Source organism: Loxodonta africana, chromosome 11 (genome assembly GCF_030014295.1).
Source record: "Loxodonta africana isolate mLoxAfr1 chromosome 11, mLoxAfr1.hap2, whole genome shotgun sequence".
NCBI lineage: Eukaryota > Metazoa > Chordata > Mammalia > Proboscidea > Elephantidae > Loxodonta > Loxodonta africana.
Genome location: NC_087352.1, coordinates 6,977,310 through 6,999,046, shown reverse-complemented (window position 1 = coordinate 6,999,046; position 21,737 = coordinate 6,977,310). Strand labels below are relative to the sequence as shown.

General features: G+C 47.8%; 1 long non-coding RNA gene across 1 annotated transcript in view; it reads left to right on the top strand.

The window, feature by feature from the left end:
• Positions 1–21,737, top strand: part of LOC111748056 (uncharacterized) — a 43,098-nt gene that overhangs the window by 20,302 nt on the left and 1,059 nt on the right. Inside the window, exons 4-5 of the long non-coding RNA XR_010323333.1 lie at positions 70–10,779; positions 10,904–21,613. This is a non-coding gene — a long non-coding RNA (uncharacterized LOC111748056). The remainder of the gene's footprint in view (positions 1–69; positions 10,780–10,903; positions 21,614–21,737) is intronic.

Sequence of the window (21,737 nt, the reverse complement as noted above, 5' to 3'; positions counted from 1 at the left end):
TGTGTGTGTGTGTGTGTCTCATGTATTACCAAAGAGCTTCACTTTTTTTTTTCTTTTTCTTTTTTAAAGTCGAAGCTTGGACTACTACAAGCAATCCACGTGGCTTCAACGCTAAGTAAAAGCACCGCAAGATGGCCTTTTTCTGGCGGAAGGGGAGATTTCGGTGTTCGCTGACTACCTGGCTGGCCAGTGGTGAGGATATTTCTGTCCTCAGCTCTTGGCTCTGCTCGGCTCTGCTCGGCTCTGCTCTGCTCTACTCTACTCTACACTACACTACCCTACAGTACTCTATTGTCCTCGCCTCTACAGTAGTCTAGTCTGTTGACAAAACCGTGAATAGGATGGAGAAGAGAGATGCTAAGGGGGATCGTGAGTGCATTTTTCGAGGATCACACGGGTGTCGCTCTAACGAAAAAGTTAATGACAAGGTCCACAGAACCAGTTGATGTCGTTCTGAGACCAGATGTCTATGTCGCTAATGGAGATGATTCTTATATTAGTTCTGGGCAACCAGTTCCTCCTGGAACGTTTCAAAACATCATCACGTTTTTTTTTTTTGTGAAAAAGATGATGCGTAGAAGCCAACCGTTGGGATTGTGTATCGCACAGGCATTTAACCGCCAGATCGTCGAGAGATGGTTCTAAAGTAACATCGTATATTCTGGGAGACTGCTCCCATCCTATATTAGCAGCTCGTCATGTCACCTTCAACAAACAGCATCACACATCTCGTTAAGAAGATGATGTGCTCAGCCAGCTTGTGGGGTTGCAGTTTAATTACGAGTTATCGTTTGCGGACATATCTAAACGGGCAGATCAACGAGAAAACTTTAAAAAACAGCATCGAATATCTTTTTTAAGAGATGATGCTTCGGAGACTAACAGCAATGATTGACGCAGAAATATGAAGTATAAACCGGCACGATACGATAGCCATATATTGGTGGACGAGATGCCCTGTCTTTGCTTCCTCAGCAGTTACTCCCCGCTCCTATCAGCAACAGCTGGAGGGACATTTCTGTTCTCAACCCTTTGCTATGCTCATTTTGCCAAATCTAAATGCCTGACGAAGAATAGAGTTTTGAAATGCAGCAAATAAATACACGGATTTATCTTTAGTACATGACATGGAGTCTCCTGGCCTGATTTTGTGCTGATTTCCTTCTCCACTTTGGCTCTGGGTCTCTCTTCTGAACCATTAGGGATGGAGGGGGCTGAGATTGTGGGGGTACACCGTTGAGGGAGAAAGTGTGTGTGGAGTGGGCTGACCATGAATGGGGGAGTTTCAGACTGGAATTAAGAGTCCTGGGGGGAGCACTGAGAACCTGTTGTGTCAGGAAGGGATGCCGAAGGTTGGGGGGCGGTTCTTAAGAAAGCTCGACGGTTACAGGGTGCATTTCCTGCTTTGAAGGGAGTTTAGAAAAGGAGGACTAGAGGAACGATGGCATCCCTGATGTCTTCCGTGGGAAAACAGGCACAGGAGAGGCAACATTGCAGAGGTAAACATTGCGGGCAGATGATGCTGCAGGTGATAAAAATTCTGTAGCAAGAGGAACCACTGGATGGGTTAAGAGAGACCTGACCGGGGGTAGGTGAAAGTGGTCGAGATCAATCCAAGTGGAAGGCACACAGCTCCTCTTCCAGGGACCTCTGTGTACATGGACAGCCTGCAGTGCTCTGGCTCTTTTCTCTCCTGACTCAAAGAAACCATCCCATTACCAACATCTATGACAGAAACCACTGTAGCCTGTCAGTGGAGAACAAATGGAGAGAGAAGCACACTTGATGGGCCCTTTTTTCTCAGTGGCGTTCAGCTGCACAGAGAGACCACCAGTCTACCACCAGTTGCCACAGAACCGACTCTGACTCCTGGAGACCCCATGTTTTAGAAGTAGATCCCCAGGCCTTTCTTCACAGGTGCCTCTGGCTGGACATGAACTTCCAGCCTTGCAGTTTACAGCCCAGCCTTCGGCCATTTGCACCACCAGGGGCTCGACAGAGACAGGCAGTTCCTCTCACAATACTGTCTTTTCCTGTCATGTGGCTGGAAGAACAGGGCACTGACAAGTTCCTTGGAGGTTAAAAATCTTTAAAACTGGATTCATCTGTGCACCCTGGCTTCAATACGCAAATAGAAACCTGTGGTTGGTTTAACACAGAACCGACCTCTGGTGGGGCAAATCTCTACTGAATAGCCATGTTTGGTTTCTACTCGAAGTAGCACATTAAATGCTGAAAGAAAAAAAAAATCCTATAGCGTTAGAGTCATTTCCGACTCATAGCGACCCTATAGGACAGAGAAGAACTCCCCCATAGGATTTCCAAAGCTGTGAACTGTAATTCCACCGTCAAGAAAGATGTGCCGGCGGCAGAGCACGGCCTGTGCTCTCGAGGTCCCTGGGCTGTGAAGCCCCTAGACCAGGGCCAGTTTGTTGACAAGGACCTGCCCCCAGCGATGATACAGACGGAAAGCCTTCTCCTGGATCTGGCGCCTTGAATCCAGACTCCTAGCCAGCATGCATCTTAACGTTTGTGCCACTGTGGTGGCTTGCATTTTCTCGTGATACTGGAAGCTATGCCACCACTATTTCAAGTACCAGAGGACTCACCCATGGTGGACAGGATTCAGCGGGGCATCCAGACTAACACAGGCTGAAAAGAAAGACCTGGCAGTTTATTCTGAGAAGACTGGCCAGGAAAAATCTTGTGAATAACAGAGGAACATTGTCGGATATGTTGCCATAAAAGGAACCCATCGGGTTGGAAGACACTCAAAACAAGACTGGGGAAGAGCTTCCTAATCATTGAACCAAACCAACCAACCAACCAAACAAACAAAAAACCCATTGCCTTGGGGTTGGTTGTGATTCATAGCAACCCTATAGGACACAGCAGAGCTACCCCATAGGGTTTCCAAGGAGCACCTGGTGGATTCAAACTGAGGACCTTTTGGTTAGCAGCCATAGCACTTAACCACTATGCCATCGGGGTTTCCACTCAAAGGACAGTCGACGTTAATGATGTAGATGGGGTCAAGATTTCAAGAGCTTCATTTGCTCTTGTGGCACAACTCAAAATGAGAAAAAAACCCTGCAAACCCCCTTAATAGTCAGAGTAGGGAATGTACTGAGTATGAGTCTAGGAAAATTGGAACTGGGAAGAAACGAAAAGGATCACATAAAGGTGGATAGCCTACACATCAATGAGATCCAATGGACCAGTGTTGGCCGTTTTGAGTCAGACGATCACGTGTTCTACTATGCCAGGAATGACAACTTGAAGAGGAATGGCGTTGCTTTCATTGCCAAAAGGGGCAATTCAAGATCTATCCTGAAGTGCAGAGCTGTTAGGGAGAGGAAGATATCCACACGCTTACAAGGAAGACCAGTTAAGAGGACTGTGATTCAAATTTACACACCAAGCACCAATGCCAAAGCTGAAGAAATTGAAGATTTTTACCAACTTGTGCAGTCTGAAATTGATCAGCATGCAATTAAGATGCATCAGTAATGACTGGTGGCTAGGATGCAAAGCTGGAAATAAAGAAGAAGAAGAATATGTAGTTGGAAAATATGCCCTTGCCGTAGAAAGGACTCCAGAGATCTCCTGACAAAATTTGACAAAACCAACGACTTCCTCGTTGCAAATACCTTTTTTCGATGACATAAGTGCCGACTATACACGTGGACCTCACCACGTGGAAATCACAGGAATCAAAGCCACTCTTCCTGTGGAAAGAGACCACGGAAAAGCTCAATGCCATCAGCCCAAACAAGGCCAGAGGCCAAAGGCAGATCAGACCGGCAATTGCTCATGTGCAAGTTGAAGATGAAGAAGATTAAAACAAGTCTAGGAGAGCCAAGCTAGGACCCTGAGTACATGCCACCTGAATTTCAAGACCACCTCAAGAATAGATTCGACGCCTTGGACACCAATAGCGGAGGACCAGCCAAGTTCTGGGATGACCTCAAGCACGTCATAGGTGAAGAAAGCAAAAGCTCATTCAGAACACAGCAAACAGAGAAAAGAACAAAACGGATGTCAGAAGAGATTCTGAAAGTTGCTCTTGAACACGGAGTAGCTAAGGCGAGCAGAGGACATGACGAACTAAAAGAGCTGAGCAGAAGATTTCAAAGGACGGCAGGAGAAGACAAAGTGTCAGTGAAATGTGCAAATATCTGCAGTTAGAAAACCAAAAGGTGACAAAGGCCCAAAGCCTGTTAAATGGGGAAAAGACAGTCCCTTTAACAAATGGTGCTGGCATAACTGGATACCCATCAGCAGAAAAAGGAAGCAAGACCCATACCTAACACCATGCACGTACACTAAGTCCAAATAGATCAAAGACCTAAACATAAAATCTAAAACGAAACAGATCATGGAAGAAAAAATAAGGACGACGCTAGGAGCCCTAATACCTGGCATAAACAGTATACAAACATCACTAACAACCCACAAACACCAGAAGAGACACTAGATAACGGGGAGCTCCTAAAAATCAAACAATTATGCTCCTCCAAAGACTTCACAAAAAGAGTAAAAAGGCTACCTACAGACTGGGAAGAAGTTTTTGGCTAAGGCCAATCCAATCAGCGAATGATCTCTAAAATCTACACCATACCGCCAAAACTCGACAAGAAAAAGACAAATAACCCAAGGAAAAAATAGGCAAAGGATAGGAACAGGCGCTTCACCAAGGAAGACATTCAGGCAGCTAAGAGATACGTGAGGAAATGCTCACAATCATTAGCCATCAGAGAAATGCAAATCAAAACTACAACGAGATACCATCTCACCCCAAGAGGCTGACATTAACCCAAAAAACATAAAATAATAAATGTTGGCGAGCTTGTGGAGAGACCGGAACACTGACACACTGCTGGTGGGAATGTAAAATGGTCCAAGCACTGCGGAAATCAATTTGGCGCTTCCATAAAAAGCTGCAAATAGCGCTACCATACCATCCTGCAATACCACAACCTGGAATGTAACCAGGAGAAATAAGGGCCCTTGCACGAATGGATATATGCATACCCATGTTCATTGCAGCTCTGTTTACAACGGCAAAAAGATGGAAGCAACGGAGGTGCCCGTCAAGGGATGAATGGGTGAATAAATCATGGCATATTCACATAATGGAATACTATGCAACGACTAAGAACGAGGAATCCGTGAAACATCTCATAACGTGGAGGAATCTGGAAGGCATTATGCTGAGTGAAATTAGTCAGTTGCAAAAGGAGCAATGTCGTATGAGGCCACTAATACAAGAACTCAAGAAAAAGTCTGAACACCGAAGAAAATATTCCTTGATGGTTATGAGGATGGGGAGGGAGGGAGAGGGGTATTCACTAATTAGATAGTACACAAGACATATTTTAGGTGAAGGGAAAGACAACACACAGTACCGGGAAGGTCAGCACAACTGGACTAAAGCAAAAGCTAAGAAGTTTCCCGAATACAACCAAACGCTCGGAAGGCCAGAGCGCAGGGACAGGGGTCTGGGGACCATGGTTTCAGGGGACGCACAGCTCCATTGGCATAACAAAATACGTGTTAAGGAAACTTCTCCATCTCACTTTGGTGAGTGGTGTCTGGGGCCTTAAACGCTGGCAATCGGACGTCTAAGATACATCAATTGCTCTCAACCCACCTGGAACAAAGGAGGACGAAGAACAGCGGAGACACAAGGTAAATATGAGCCCGGGAGACAGAGAGGACCACATAACCAGAGACTCCATCAGCCGGAGACTGGAAGAACTAGATGGTGCCCGGCTACCACCGAGGACTCCCCCGAGAGGGAACACACCGGAGAATCCCTGATGGAGCAGGAGAACAGTGGGGTGCACACCTCGAACTCTCGTAGAAAGACCAGGCTTAATGGTCTGACTGAGACTGGGGGGACCCCAGATGTCATGGCCCCAGGACCCTCTGTTAGCCCAAGACAGGAAACATTCCCAAAGCCAACTCTTCAGGCAGGGATTGGACTGGACTCTAAGACAGAAAATGATCCTGGTGAGGAGTGAGCTTCCTGGCTGAAGTAGACCCGGGAGACTATTGGGGCAAAGACAGAGGGGGACAGGGGCTGGTTGAATGCATGCGGGGAATACAGGGAGGAGAGGAGGAGTGTGCTGTCACATTAGAGGGAGAGCGGCTAGGGTTCCACAGCAAGGTGTGCATACATTTTTGTATGAGGCACTGACTTGAATTGTAAACTTTCACTTCAAACACAGGAAATAAATAGAAAGAGAAAGAACGAAAACCAAAAGAAAGGAAGAAACCAGGCATTTTTCCAGATGAAAGAGCTGAGGAAAAAATTCAAGCATCGAGTTGCAATTTTGAAGGATTCTATGGGCAAGATGTTGAACGATAGAGACAGCATTAAAAGAAGATGGAAGGGATACACAGAGTCACTGTATCAAAAAGAACTGGTCGACTTTCAAGCATTTCAGGAGGTGGCGAATCATAATGAGCCGAAAGCACTGAAGGAAGAAGTCCAAGCTGCACTGAACCCATTGGTGAAATCCAAGCCTCCACGAGTTGACAGAATACCGACTGAGATGTTTCAACGAAAGGATGCAGCGCTAGAGGTGCTCCCTCAGCTCTGCCAAGAAACTTGGAACACAGCTCTCTGGCCAACCAACTGCAAGAGATCCACATTTGTGCCCGTGCCAGAGAAAGGCGATCCAACAGAATGCAGAAATTATCCATCGATATCATTAATATCTCATCCAAATAAAATTTGCTGAAAAAATTAATAAAACAGTTGCGGCACCACAGGGACAAGGAACTGCCAGAAGTTGGAGTTGGATTCAGAAGAGGGCGAGGAATGAGGGATATCATTGCTGACGTCAGAGGATCTTGGCTGAAAGCAGAGAACATCAGAAAGGTATTTGGGGGTGTTTCGTTGGCTATGCAGATGCATTTGAGTGTGCGGATCATAACAAATTATGCTTAACCTTGCGAAGAACGGGAACTCCAGGACACTTAATTTTGCTCCTGTAGAACCTGCACCTACAACAAGAGGCAGTCATTCAAACACAACAACAGCATACTTCTGTGGTTCGACGTCCGGCAAGGTGCGTACCACGGTTGTATCGGTTCACCATACTTATTCAATCTGTATGCGGAGCAAATGACCCCACAAGCTGGAAGATATGACGAAGAGCTTGGCGTCAGGATCGGTGGAAGATTCATTACCAACCTGCGATATGTAGATGGCACAAGCTTGTTTGCTGAAATCAAAAAGACTGGAAGCAATTACTCGTGAACATCAGTATGGATTCCACCGCGACAATAATAAAAAAGAGAGAGAGAGAGAGAGAGAACTCACAACAGGACCAATAAGCAACATGATGACAAACGGAGAAAATATTGAAGATGTCCAGGATTTCTGTTTACTTGGCTGCGCGGTCATCACTCACAGAAGCAGTAATCACGAAATCCAAGGACGTATTGCACCAGGCAAATTTACTGCAAAAGACCTCTCTGAAGTGTTGAAAACAAAGGCATCGCTTAGAGGACAATGGTGCACCTCACCCAAGGAATGATCTTTTCGATAGCCTCCTGTGCACGCCAAACCTGGAGAATGAATAACGAAGACGGAAGAAGAATTGACGCCTTTCAATTACGATTCTGGCAAACAATACTGAATATACCGTGCTGGTACACTGCTTACGCCTTCGCTGCTACCCAAAAGATTGGCAGATGAAATCCACCAGCTGCTCCTTGGAAACTCTATGGGTCGGTTCTACTCTGACCTTTCATAGTTTTGCCATAGGCGGGAACGCATGGGCAGCGATGGGTTTGGCTGGCCAGGAGAACCAACCAGTCCGCCTTGGAGGAAGCAGAGCCAGTGTGCTCCTTGGAAGCAAGGAGGAGGAGACTTTGTCTCACATACTTTGGACATGTTATCAGGAGGGACTGGAAAAGGACATCCCGCTTGGTAAGGTAGAGGGTCAGCGAAAAAGAGGAAGGCCCTCCATGAGATGGATTGACACGGTGGCTACACAATACGCTCAAACATAGCAAGGACCGTGGGATGGCGCAAGACTGGACAGTGTTTGGATCTGTTGTACAAGGGTTGTGATGCTTTGCAACTGACTGGACAGCCCCTAATAACAGCAGCGGCCTCTACGGAAGATGGCTGCAACATCTTTCCCCGAAGAGCAGCTGGTGGGCTCCAACCACGGACCTTTCAGTTAACCACTTTCCCACAAGAGCTCCCCTACAAAGATGACAGCCAGGAAAGGTCTATGGGGCATGCCTACCCTGTAACTCATGGGGTCTCCGTGGCACAATACAATAACCAGCTGCCATCCAGTAGATTCCGCCTCATAGAGACCAAGAGGACAGAGTAGAAGTGCCCCATAGGGCTTCCCAGGCTCTAAATCCTTACGGAAACCCGCCGTCCTATCTTTCTCCCGTGGACGGGCCTGGTGGATTCCGATCGCTGAACCACTGCCACCGCCGGGGCTCTTTGCAAAATACTACTTTTTTTCCCCTCTTTTCTTTTTTTATTGTGCTTTAAGTGAAAGTTTACAAACCAAGTCAGTCTCTCATACAAAAATTTGTACACCTTGTTATATATTCCTAGTTGCTCTCCCCCTAATGAGACAGCACACTCTTTCCCTCCAATCTCTATTTTCTGCTCCATTCGGCCAGCTTCTGACCCACTCTGCCCTCTCATCTCCCATCCAGACAGGAGCTGCCCACATTGCCTCGTGTGTCTGCTTGATCCAAGAAGCTCACTCTTCACCAGTTTCATTTTCTGTTCCATAGTCCAGTCCAGTCCGTTTCTAAAGATTTGGCTTTGGGAATGGTTCCAATCTGGGGCTAACAGAAGGTCTGGGGACCATGACCTCCGGGGTCCTTCTAATCTCAGTCGGACCGTTACGTCTGGTCATTTTCGGGGAATTTGAGGTCTGCATCCCACTGCTCTCCTTCTCCCTCAGGGGTTCTCTGTTGTTCCCTGTCAGGACAGTCACCGTTTTTAGCCAGGCATCATCGAGTTCTTTTGGTCTCAGGCTGATGGAGTCTCTGGTTTATGTGGCCCTTTCTGTCTCTTGGGCTCACAATTACCGTGTGTCTTTGGTGTTCTTCATTCTCCTTGCTCCATCCGGGTGGTTGAGACCAATGGATGCATCTTAGCTGGCCACTTGCTAGCATTTAAGACCCCGGATGCCACTCTCCAAAGTGGGATGCAGAATGTTTTCTTAATAGGTTTTATTATGCCAATTGACGTTGATGTCCCCTTAAACCATGGTCCCGCGCTGTACTGTTGTTACAAAGTAACAAACAAAAAAAGGAGTTGCCTCCACTACTGTCCCAGACTCATAGGGACCCTACAGGACAGAGTAGGAATGGCCCACATGGTTTGTCAAGGGGCAGCTGGTTGATTCCAACTGCTGCCCTTCCAGCAGCAGCCAAGCACTTAACCACTGCGCCACCAGGGCTCCTGGCCTTATACTACAGACGCCATTTGGGGGTTTCGGTTTGTCTGTTTGCTCTAAGTAGCAACCAAAGTGTGTGGAAGTGGCCCACACTCACGGTAGCGGGCATTCAACTCCCCCTGCGCACTCACTCCCCTTCCCGGATCCCCTGGGCTCTTTCTACCGGCAGATCATTCCCGCTCCGAATCCCCGCCTGCCTGTTCCTGGCCCCTTCTCCTCGCCCCACGTTCCTATTCTGCCACTGCGCTCAGCCTCCGCAACTGTCATTTACAAACGAAGGCTGCGGGCTCTAGCCACCTTGCAGGCTCCGGGGACGGAGATTTCCGGAGACCAGGACGCAGATTTTGCGCTTCTAAAGCGTTCCCAGGACTTGGGAAATCTGTCAGGCCTGAATCCACGCTCTGAGCGCAAGTTCCACCCATCTCTCCGTGGCCCGAAGCGGCACGGTGGAAATCGCCGCCGGCCCTCGCTCTGGAAACAGCCCCTCCTCGGTTGGGCCCCTTCCGGCCCCGCCCCTTATCCCACACGCTTCCTAGAGGCTGCACTTTCAGAACCCCGGGCTTCTCCGACACCACCGCTTGACAGCGCGAGAGGTCGCTAACTCGCCTCTCTTCGCAAAGTGTTGTGAATTTCAATTCTAAAAGCGCCGAAAAACTATATTCAGTGTGCTTGATCACTGTACAGTGTTTCCACAAAGTTGGACCTCTGGACGCTCCCCCAGCACTGCGGGAGGACCCTCCTTGCTTCTGGCCTCTGCGATATTAAAGGCCATCTCACTTCCTGGTTGCCTGGAGGCCCAGAGGGTGGTGAGCCCCGGATTGAAGGCGCCACTGGGCGGCGCGGGGCGCCGCTGGGGCTCTCCTGCCTGGCCAGCATCACTTCCTGTTGAGGGGGAGGAGCAGATCTAAGAAAGTCAGACTTGCTGTCTGCCTGACGCCCTTGCCTGGACTAAAGCCCACCGACACAGGCGTTACACTCTCCAAGGATTGCGTTTATACTAGACGAGGCCATGGAAACACTAAGGGATATCGTGGCTCGCCTTCTCCTTGAGATCCTCAGTGAATTTCTTGCGGAGAAGATAGAGATCAATATAAGAGAGCAAGTAAGGGCAGAGTCAGATGACCAGCGGATGGGTTTCTTGGACCGCATGGTTGCCCCTCTAATGAAGAAGGTTTTTCAATTGGTACTGGAGAAGACGGCTCCAGTTCTATTCAACAGGTTTATTGTGAAACTATGGAAATACGTCATCACCTACGTTGTGAAAAAGAGGGTGCATCCTGAACCAATACATGTGACGATAGTTTAATTACCACTATCCACGGCGCAGGTATGTACAAGGGATATTGTGATATAAATAATATTACATGTAATACATATGTGTGTGTGTGTGTGTGTGTGTCTCATGTATTACCAAAGAGCTTCACTTTTTTTTTTCTTTTTCTTTTTTAAAGTCGAAGCTTGGACTACTACAAGCAATCCACGTGGCTTCAACGCTAAGTAAAAGCACCGCAAGATGGCCTTTTTCTGGCGGAAGGGGAGATTTCGGTGTTCGCTGACTACCTGGCTGGCCAGTGGTGAGGATATTTCTGTCCTCAGCTCTTGGCTCTGCTCGGCTCTGCTCGGCTCTGCTCTGCTCTACTCTACTCTACACTACACTACCCTACAGTACTCTATTGTCCTCGCCTCTACAGTAGTCTAGTCTGTTGACAAAACCGTGAATAGGATGGAGAAGAGAGATGCTAAGGGGGATCGTGAGTGCATTTTTCGAGGATCACACGGGTGTCGCTCTAACGAAAAAGTTAATGACAAGGTCCACAGAACCAGTTGATGTCGTTCTGAGACCAGATGTCTATGTCGCTAATGGAGATGATTCTTATATTAGTTCTGGGCAACCAGTTCCTCCTGGAACGTTTCAAAACATCATCACGTTTTTTTTTTTTGTGAAAAAGATGATGCGTAGAAGCCAACCGTTGGGATTGTGTATCGCACAGGCATTTAACCGCCAGATCGTCGAGAGATGGTTCTAAAGTAACATCGTATATTCTGGGAGACTGCTCCCATCCTATATTAGCAGCTCGTCATGTCACCTTCAACAAACAGCATCACACATCTCGTTAAGAAGATGATGTGCTCAGCCAGCTTGTGGGGTTGCAGTTTAATTACGAGTTATCGTTTGCAGACATATCTAAACGGGCAGATCAACGAGAAAACTTTAAAAAACAGCATCGAATATCTTTTTTAAGAGATGATGCTTCGGAGACTAACAGCAATGATTGACGCAGAAATATGAAGTATAAACCGGCACGATACGATAGCCATATATTGGTGGACGAGATGCCCTGTCTTTGCTTCCTCAGCAGTTACTCCCCGCTCCTATCAGCAACAGCTGGAGGGACATTTCTGTTCTCAACCCTTTGCTATGCTCATTTTGCCAAATCTAAATGCCTGACGAAGAATAGAGTTTTGAAATGCAGCAAATAAATACACGGATTTATCTTTAGTACATGACATGGAGTCTCCTGGCCTGATTTTGTGCTGATTTCCTTCTCCACTTTGGCTCTGGGTCTCTCTTCTGAACCATTAGGGATGGAGGGGGCTGAGATTGTGGGGGTACACCGTTGAGGGAGAAAGTGTGTGTGGAGTGGGCTGACCATGAATGGGGGAGTTTCAGACTGGAATTAAGAGTCCTGGGGGGAGCACTGAGAACCTGTTGTGTCAGGAAGGGATGCCGAAGGTTGGGGGGCGGTTCTTAAGAAAGCTCGACGGTTACAGGGTGCATTTCCTGCTTTGAAGGGAGTTTAGAAAAGGAGGACTAGAGGAACGATGGCATCCCTGATGTCTTCCGTGGGAAAACAGGCACAGGAGAGGCAACATTGCAGAGGTAAACATTGCGGGCAGATGATGCTGCAGGTGATAAAAATTCTGTAGCAAGAGGAACCACTGGATGGGTTAAGAGAGACCTGACCGGGGGTAGGTGAAAGTGGTCGAGATCAATCCAAGTGGAAGGCACACAGCTCCTCTTCCAGGGACCTCTGTGTACATGGACAGCCTGCAGTGCTCTGGCTCTTTTCTCTCCTGACTCAAAGAAACCATCCCATTACCAACATCTATGACAGAAACCACTGTAGCCTGTCAGTGGAGAACAAATGGAGAGAGAAGCACACTTGATGGGCCCTTTTTTCTCAGTGGCGTTCAGCTGCACAGAGAGACCACCAGTCTACCACCAGTTGCCACAGAACCGACTCTGACTCCTGGAGACCCCATGTTTTAGAAGTAGATCCCCAGGCCTTTCTTCACAGGTGCCTCTGGCTGGACATGAACTTCCAGCCTTGCAGTTTACAGCCCAGCCTTCGGCCATTTGCACCACCAGGGGCTCGACAGAGACAGGCAGTTCCTCTCACAATACTGTCTTTTCCTGTCATGTGGCTGGAAGAACAGGGCACTGACAAGTTCCTTGGAGGTTAAAAATCTTTAAAACTGGATTCATCTGTGCACCCTGGCTTCAATACGCAAATAGAAACCTGTGGTTGGTTTAACACAGAACCGACCTCTGGTGGGGCAAATCTCTACTGAATAGCCATGTTTGGTTTCTACTCGAAGTAGCACATTAAATGCTGAAAGAAAAAAAAAATCCTATAGCGTTAGAGTCATTTCCGACTCATAGCGACCCTATAGGACAGAGAAGAACTCCCCCATAGGATTTCCAAAGCTGTGAACTGTAATTCCACCGTCAAGAAAGATGTGCCGGCGGCAGAGCACGGCCTGTGCTCTCGAGGTCCCTGGGCTGTGAAGCCCCTAGACCAGGGCCAGTTTGTTGACAAGGACCTGCCCCCAGCGATGATACAGACGGAAAGCCTTCTCCTGGATCTGGCGCCTTGAATCCAGACTCCTAGCCAGCATGCATCTTAACGTTTGTGCCACTGTGGTGGCTTGCATTTTCTCGTGATACTGGAAGCTATGCCACCACTATTTCAAGTACCAGAGGACTCACCCATGGTGGACAGGATTCAGCGGGGCATCCAGACTAACACAGGCTGAAAAGAAAGACCTGGCAGTTTATTCTGAGAAGACTGGCCAGGAAAAATCTTGTGAATAACAGAGGAACATTGTCGGATATGTTGCCATAAAAGGAACCCATCGGGTTGGAAGACACTCAAAACAAGACTGGGGAAGAGCTTCCTAATCATTGAACCAAACCAACCAACCAACCAAACAAACAAAAAACCCATTGCCTTGGGGTTGGTTGTGATTCATAGCAACCCTATAGGACACAGCAGAGCTACCCCATAGGGTTTCCAAGGAGCACCTGGTGGATTCAAACTGAGGACCTTTTGGTTAGCAGCCATAGCACTTAACCACTATGCCATCGGGGTTTCCACTCAAAGGACAGTCGACGTTAATGATGTAGATGGGGTCAAGATTTCAAGAGCTTCATTTGCTCTTGTGGCACAACTCAAAATGAGAAAAAAACCCTGCAAACCCCCTTAATAGTCAGAGTAGGGAATGTACTGAGTATGAGTCTAGGAAAATTGGAACTGGGAAGAAACGAAAAGGATCACATAAAGGTGGATAGCCTACACATCAATGAGATCCAATGGACCAGTGTTGGCCGTTTTGAGTCAGACGATCACGTGTTCTACTATGCCAGGAATGACAACTTGAAGAGGAATGGCGTTGCTTTCATTGCCAAAAGGGGCAATTCAAGATCTATCCTGAAGTGCAGAGCTGTTAGGGAGAGGAAGATATCCACACGCTTACAAGGAAGACCAGTTAAGAGGACTGTGATTCAAATTTACACACCAAGCACCAATGCCAAAGCTGAAGAAATTGAAGATTTTTACCAACTTGTGCAGTCTGAAATTGATCAGCATGCAATTAAGATGCATCAGTAATGACTGGTGGCTAGGATGCAAAGCTGGAAATAAAGAAGAAGAAGAATATGTAGTTGGAAAATATGCCCTTGCCGTAGAAAGGACTCCAGAGATCTCCTGACAAAATTTGACAAGACCAACGACTTCCTCGTTGCAAATACCTTTTTTCGATGACATAAGTGCCGACTATACACGTGGACCTCACCACGTGGAAATCACAGGAATCAAAGCCACTCTTCCTGTGGAAAGAGACCACGGAAAAGCTCAATGCCATCAGCCCAAACAAGGCCAGAGGCCAAAGGCAGATCAGACCGGCAATTGCTCATGTGCAAGTTGAAGATGAAGAAGATTAAAACAAGTCTAGGAGAGCCAAGCTAGGACCCTGAGTACATGCCACCTGAATTTCAAGACCACCTCAAGAATAGATTCGACGCCTTGGACACCAATAGCGGAGGACCAGCCAAGTTCTGGGATGACCTCAAGCACGTCATAGGTGAAGAAAGCAAAAGCTCATTCAGAACACAGCAAACAGAGAAAAGAACAAAACGGATGTCAGAAGAGATTCTGAAAGTTGCTCTTGAACACGGAGTAGCTAAGGCGAGCAGAGGACATGACGAACTAAAAGAGCTGAGCAGAAGATTTCAAAGGACGGCAGGAGAAGACAAAGTGTCAGTGAAATGTGCAAATATCTGCAGTTAGAAAACCAAAAGGTGACAAAGGCCCAAAGCCTGTTAAATGGGGAAAAGACAGTCCCTTTAACAAATGGTGCTGGCATAACTGGATACCCATCAGCAGAAAAAGGAAGCAAGACCCATACCTAACACCATGCACGTACACTAAGTCCAAATAGATCAAAGACCTAAACATAAAATCTAAAACGAAACAGATCATGGAAGAAAAAATAAGGACGACGCTAGGAGCCCTAATACCTGGCATAAACAGTATACAAACATCACTAACAACCCACAAACACCAGAAGAGACACTAGATAACGGGGAGCTCCTAAAAATCAAACAATTATGCTCCTCCAAAGACTTCACAAAAAGAGTAAAAAGGCTACCTACAGACTGGGAAGAAGTTTTTGGCTAAGGCCAATCCAATCAGCGAATGATCTCTAAAATCTACACCATACCGCCAAAACTCGACAAGAAAAAGACAAATAACCCAAGGAAAAAATAGGCAAAGGATAGGAACAGGCGCTTCACCAAGGAAGACATTCAGGCAGCTAAGAGATACGTGAGGAAATGCTCACAATCATTAGCCATCAGAGAAATGCAAATCAAAACTACAACGAGATACCATCTCACCCCAAGAGGCTGACATTAACCCAAAAAACATAAAATAATAAATGTTGGCGAGCTTGTGGAGAGACCGGAACACTGACACACTGCTGGTGGGAATGTAAAATGGTCCAAGCACTGCGGAAATCAATTTGGCGCTTCCATAAAAAGCTGCAAATAGCGCTACCATACCATCCTGCAATACCACAACCTGGAATGTAACCAGGAGAAATAAGGGCCCTTGCACGAATGGATATATGCATACCCATGTTCATTGCAGCTCTGTTTACAACGGCAAAAAGATGGAAGCAACGGAGGTGCCCGTCAAGGGATGAATGGGTGAATAAATCATGGCATATTCACATAATGGAATACTATGCAACGACTAAGAACGAGGAATCCGTGAAACATCTCATAACGTGGAGGAATCTGGAAGGCATTATGCTGAGTGAAATTAGTCAGTTGCAAAAGGAGCAATGTCGTATGAGGCCACTAATACAAGAACTCAAGAAAAAGTCTGAACACCGAAGAAAATATTCCTTGATGGTTATGAGGATGGGGAGGGAGGGAGAGGGGTATTCACTAATTAGATAGTACACAAGACATATTTTAGGTGAAGGGAAAGACAACACACAGTACCGGGAAGGTCAGCACAACTGGACTAAAGCAAAAGCTAAGAAGTTTCCCGAATACAACCAAACGCTCGGAAGGCCAGAGCGCAGGGACAGGGGTCTGGGGACCATGGTTTCAGGGGACGCACAGCTCCATTGGCATAACAAAATACGTGTTAAGGAAACTTCTCCATCTCACTTTGGTGAGTGGTGTCTGGGGCCTTAAACGCTGGCAATCGGACGTCTAAGATACATCAATTGCTCTCAACCCACCTGGAACAAAGGAGGACGAAGAACAGCGGAGACACAAGGTAAATATGAGCCCGGGAGACAGAGAGGACCACATAACCAGAGACTCCATCAGCCGGAGACTGGAAGAACTAGATGGTGCCCGGCTACCACCGAGGACTCCCCCGAGAGGGAACACACCGGAGAATCCCTGATGGAGCAGGAGAACAGTGGGGTGCACACCTCGAACTCTCGTAGAAAGACCAGGCTTAATGGTCTGACTGAGACTGGGGGGACCCCAGATGTCATGGCCCCAGGACCCTCTGTTAGCCCAAGACAGGAAACATTCCCAAAGCCAACTCTTCAGGCAGGGATTGGACTGGACTCTAAGACAGAAAATGATCCTGGTGAGGAGTGAGCTTCCTGGCTGAAGTAGACCCGGGAGACTATTGGGGCAAAGACAGAGGGGGACAGGGGCTGGTTGAATGCATGCGGGGAATACAGGGAGGAGAGGAGGAGTGTGCTGTCACATTAGAGGGAGAGCGGCTAGGGTTCCACAGCAAGGTGTGCATACATTTTTGTATGAGGCACTGACTTGAATTGTAAACTTTCACTTCAAACACAGGAAATAAATAGAAAGAGAAAGAACGAAAACCAAAAGAAAGGAAGAAACCAGGCATTTTTCCAGATGAAAGAGCTGAGGAAAAAATTCAAGCATCGAGTTGCAATTTTGAAGGATTCTATGGGCAAGATGTTGAACGATAGAGACAGCATTAAAAGAAGATGGAAGGGATACACAGAGTCACTGTATCAAAAAGAACTGGTCGACTTTCAAGCATTTCAGGAGGTGGCGAATCATAATGAGCCGAAAGCACTGAAGGAAGAAGTCCAAGCTGCACTGAACCCATTGGTGAAATCCAAGCCTCCACGAGTTGACAGAATACCGACTGAGATGTTTCAACGAAAGGATGCAGCGCTAGAGGTGCTCCCTCAGCTCTGCCAAGAAACTTGGAACACAGCTCTCTGGCCAACCAACTGCAAGAGATCCACATTTGTGCCCGTGCCAGAGAAAGGCGATCCAACAGAATGCAGAAATTATCCATCGATATCATTAATATCTCATCCAAATAAAATTTGCTGAAAAAATTAATAAAACAGTTGCGGCACCACAGGGACAAGGAACTGCCAGAAGTTGGAGTTGGATTCAGAAGAGGGCGAGGAATGAGGGATATCATTGCTGACGTCAGAGGATCTTGGCTGAAAGCAGAGAACATCAGAAAGGTATTTGGGGGTGTTTCGTTGGCTATGCAGATGCATTTGAGTGTGCGGATCATAACAAATTATGCTTAACCTTGCGAAGAACGGGAACTCCAGGACACTTAATTTTGCTCCTGTAGAACCTGCACCTACAACAAGAGGCAGTCATTCAAACACAACAACAGCATACTTCTGTGGTTCGACGTCCGGCAAGGTGCGTACCACGGTTGTATCGGTTCACCATACTTATTCAATCTGTATGCGGAGCAAATGACCCCAGAAGCTGGAAGATATGACGAAGAGCTTGGCGTCAGGATCGGTGGAAGATTCATTACCAACCTGCGATATGTAGATGGCACAAGCTTGTTTGCTGAAATCAAAAAGACTGGAAGCAATTACTCGTGAACATCAGTATGGATTCCACCGCGACAATAATAAAAAAGAGAGAGAGAGAGAGAGAGAACTCACAACAGGACCAATAAGCAACATGATGACAAACGGAGAAAATATTGAAGATGTCCAGGATTTCTGTTTACTTGGCTGCGCGGTCATCACTCACAGAAGCAGTAATCACGAAATCCAAGGACGTATTGCACCAGGCAAATTTACTGCAAAAGACCTCTCTGAAGTGTTGAAAACAAAGGCATCGCTTAGAGGACAATGGTGCACCTCACCCAAGGAATGATCTTTTCGATAGCCTCCTGTGCACGCCAAACCTGGAGAATGAATAACGAAGACGGAAGAAGAATTGACGCCTTTCAATTACGATTCTGGCAAACAATACTGAATATACCGTGCTGGTACACTGCTTACGCCTTCGCTGCTACCCAAAAGATTGGCAGATGAAATCCACCAGCTGCTCCTTGGAAACTCTATGGGTCGGTTCTACTCTGACCTTTCATAGTTTTGCCATAGGCGGGAACGCATGGGCAGCGATGGGTTTGGCTGGCCAGGAGAACCAACCAGTCCGCCTTGGAGGAAGCAGAGCCAGTGTGCTCCTTGGAAGCAAGGAGGAGGAGACTTTGTCTCACATACTTTGGACATGTTATCAGGAGGGACTGGAAAAGGACATCCCGCTTGGTAAGGTAGAGGGTCAGCGAAAAAGAGGAAGGCCCTCCATGAGATGGATTGACACGGTGGCTACACAATACGCTCAAACATAGCAAGGACCGTGGGATGGCGCAAGACTGGACAGTGTTTGGATCTGTTGTACAAGGGTTGTGATGCTTTGCAACTGACTGGACAGCCCCTAATAACAGCAGCGGCCTCTACGGAAGATGGCTGCAACATCTTTCCCCGAAGAGCAGCTGGTGGGCTCCAACCACGGACCTTTCAGTTAACCACTTTCCCACAAGAGCTCCCCTACAAAGATGACAGCCAGGAAAGGTCTATGGGGCATGCCTACCCTGTAACTCATGGGGTCTCCGTGGCACAATACAATAACCAGCTGCCATCCAGTAGATTCCGCCTCATAGAGACCAAGAGGACAGAGTAGAAGTGCCCCATAGGGCTTCCCAGGCTCTAAATCCTTACGGAAACCCGCCGTCCTATCTTTCTCCCGTGGACGGGCCTGGTGGATTCCGATCGCTGAACCACTGCCACCGCCGGGGCTCTTTGCAAAATACTACTTTTTTTCCCCTCTTTTCTTTTTTTATTGTGCTTTAAGTGAAAGTTTACAAACCAAGTCAGTCTCTCATACAAAAATTTGTACACCTTGTTATATATTCCTAGTTGCTCTCCCCCTAATGAGACAGCACACTCTTTCCCTCCAATCTCTATTTTCTGCTCCATTCGGCCAGCTTCTGACCCACTCTGCCCTCTCATCTCCCATCCAGACAGGAGCTGCCCACATTGCCTCGTGTGTCTGCTTGATCCAAGAAGCTCACTCTTCACCAGTTTCATTTTCTGTTCCATAGTCCAGTCCAGTCCGTTTCTAAAGATTTGGCTTTGGGAATGGTTCCAATCTGGGGCTAACAGAAGGTCTGGGGACCATGACCTCCGGGGTCCTTCTAATCTCAGTCGGACCGTTACGTCTGGTCATTTTCGGGGAATTTGAGGTCTGCATCCCACTGCTCTCCTTCTCCCTCAGGGGTTCTCTGTTGTTCCCTGTCAGGACAGTCACCGTTTTTAGCCAGGCATCATCGAGTTCTTTTGGTCTCAGGCTGATGGAGTCTCTGGTTTATGTGGCCCTTTCTGTCTCTTGGGCTCACAATTACCGTGTGTCTTTGGTGTTCTTCATTCTCCTTGCTCCATCCGGGTGGTTGAGACCAATGGATGCATCTTAGCTGGCCACTTGCTAGCATTTAAGACCCCGGATGCCACTCTCCAAAGTGGGATGCAGAATGTTTTCTTAATAGGTTTTATTATGCCAATTGACGTTGATGTCCCCTTAAACCATGGTCCCGCGCTGTACTGTTGTTACAAAGTAACAAACAAAAAAAGGAGTTGCCTCCACTACTGTCCCAGACTCATAGGGACCCTACAGGACAGAGTAGGAATGGCCCACATGGTTTGTCAAGGGGCAGCTGGTTGATTCCAACTGCTGCCCTTCCAGCAGCAGCCAAGCACTTAACCACTGCGCCACCAGGGCTCCTGGCCTTATACTACAGACGCCATTTGGGGGTTTCGGTTTGTCTGTTTGCTCTAAGTAGCAACCAAAGTGTGTGGAAGTGGCCCACACTCACGGTAGCGGGCATTCAACTCCCCCTGCGCACTCACTCCCCTTCCCGGATCCCCTGGGCTCTTTCTACCGGCAGATCATTCCCGCTCCGAATCCCCGCCTGCCTGTTCCTGGCCCCTTCTCCTCGCCCCACGTTCCTATTCTGCCACTGCGCTCAGCCTCCGCAACTGTCATTTACAAACGAAGGCTGCGGGCTCTAGCCACCTTGCAGGCTCCGGGGACGGAGATTTCCGGAGACCAGGACGCAGATTTTGCGCTTCTAAAGCGTTCCCAGGACTTGGGAAATCTGTCAGGCCTGAATCCACGCTCTGAGCGCAAGTTCCACCCATCTCTCCGTGGCCCGAAGCGGCACGGTGGAAATCGCCGCCGGCCCTCGCTCTGGAAACAGCCCCTCCTCGGTTGGGCCCCTTCCGGCCCCGCCCCTTATCCCACACGCTTCCTAGAGGCTGCACTTTCAGAACCCCGGGCTTCTCCGACACCACCGCTTGACAGCGCGAGAGGTCGCTAACTCGCCTCTCTTCGCAAAGTGTTGTGAATTTCAATTCTAAAAGCGCCGAAAAACTATATTCAGTGTGCTTGATCACTGTACAGTGTTTCCACAAAGTTGGACCTCTGGACGCTCCCCCAGCACTGCGGGAGGACCCTCCTTGCTTCTGGCCTCTGCGATATTAAAGGCCATCTCACTTCCTGGTTGCCTGGAGGCCCAGAGGGTGGTGAGCCCCGGATTGAAGGCGCCACTGGGCGGCGCGGGGCGCCGCTGGGGCTCTCCTGCCTGGCCAGCATCACTTCCTGTTGAGGGGGAGGAGCAGATCTAAGAAAGTCAGACTTGCTGTCTGCCTGACGCCCTTGCCTGGACTAAAGCCCACCGACACAGGCGTTACACTCTCCAAGGATTGCGTTTATACTAGACGAGGCCATGGAAACACTAAGGGATATCGTGGCTCGCCTTCTCCTTGAGATCCTCAGTGAATTTCTTGCGGAGAAGATAGAGATCAATATAAGAGAGCAAGTAAGGGCAGAGTCAGATGACCAGCGGATGGGTTTCTTGGACCGCATGGTTGCCCCTCTAATGAAGAAGGTTTTTCAATTGGTACTGGAGAAGACGGCTCCAGTTCTATTCAACAGGTTTATTGTGAAACTATGGAAATACGTCATCACCTACGTTGTGAAAAAGAGGGTGCATCCTGAACCAATACATGTGACGATAGTTTAATTACCACTATCCACGGCGCAGGTATGTACAAGGGATATTGTGATATAAATAATATTACATGTAATACATATGTGTGTGTGTGTGTGTGTGTGTCTCATGTATTACCAAAGAGCTTCACTTTTTTTTTTCTTTTTCTTTTTTAAAG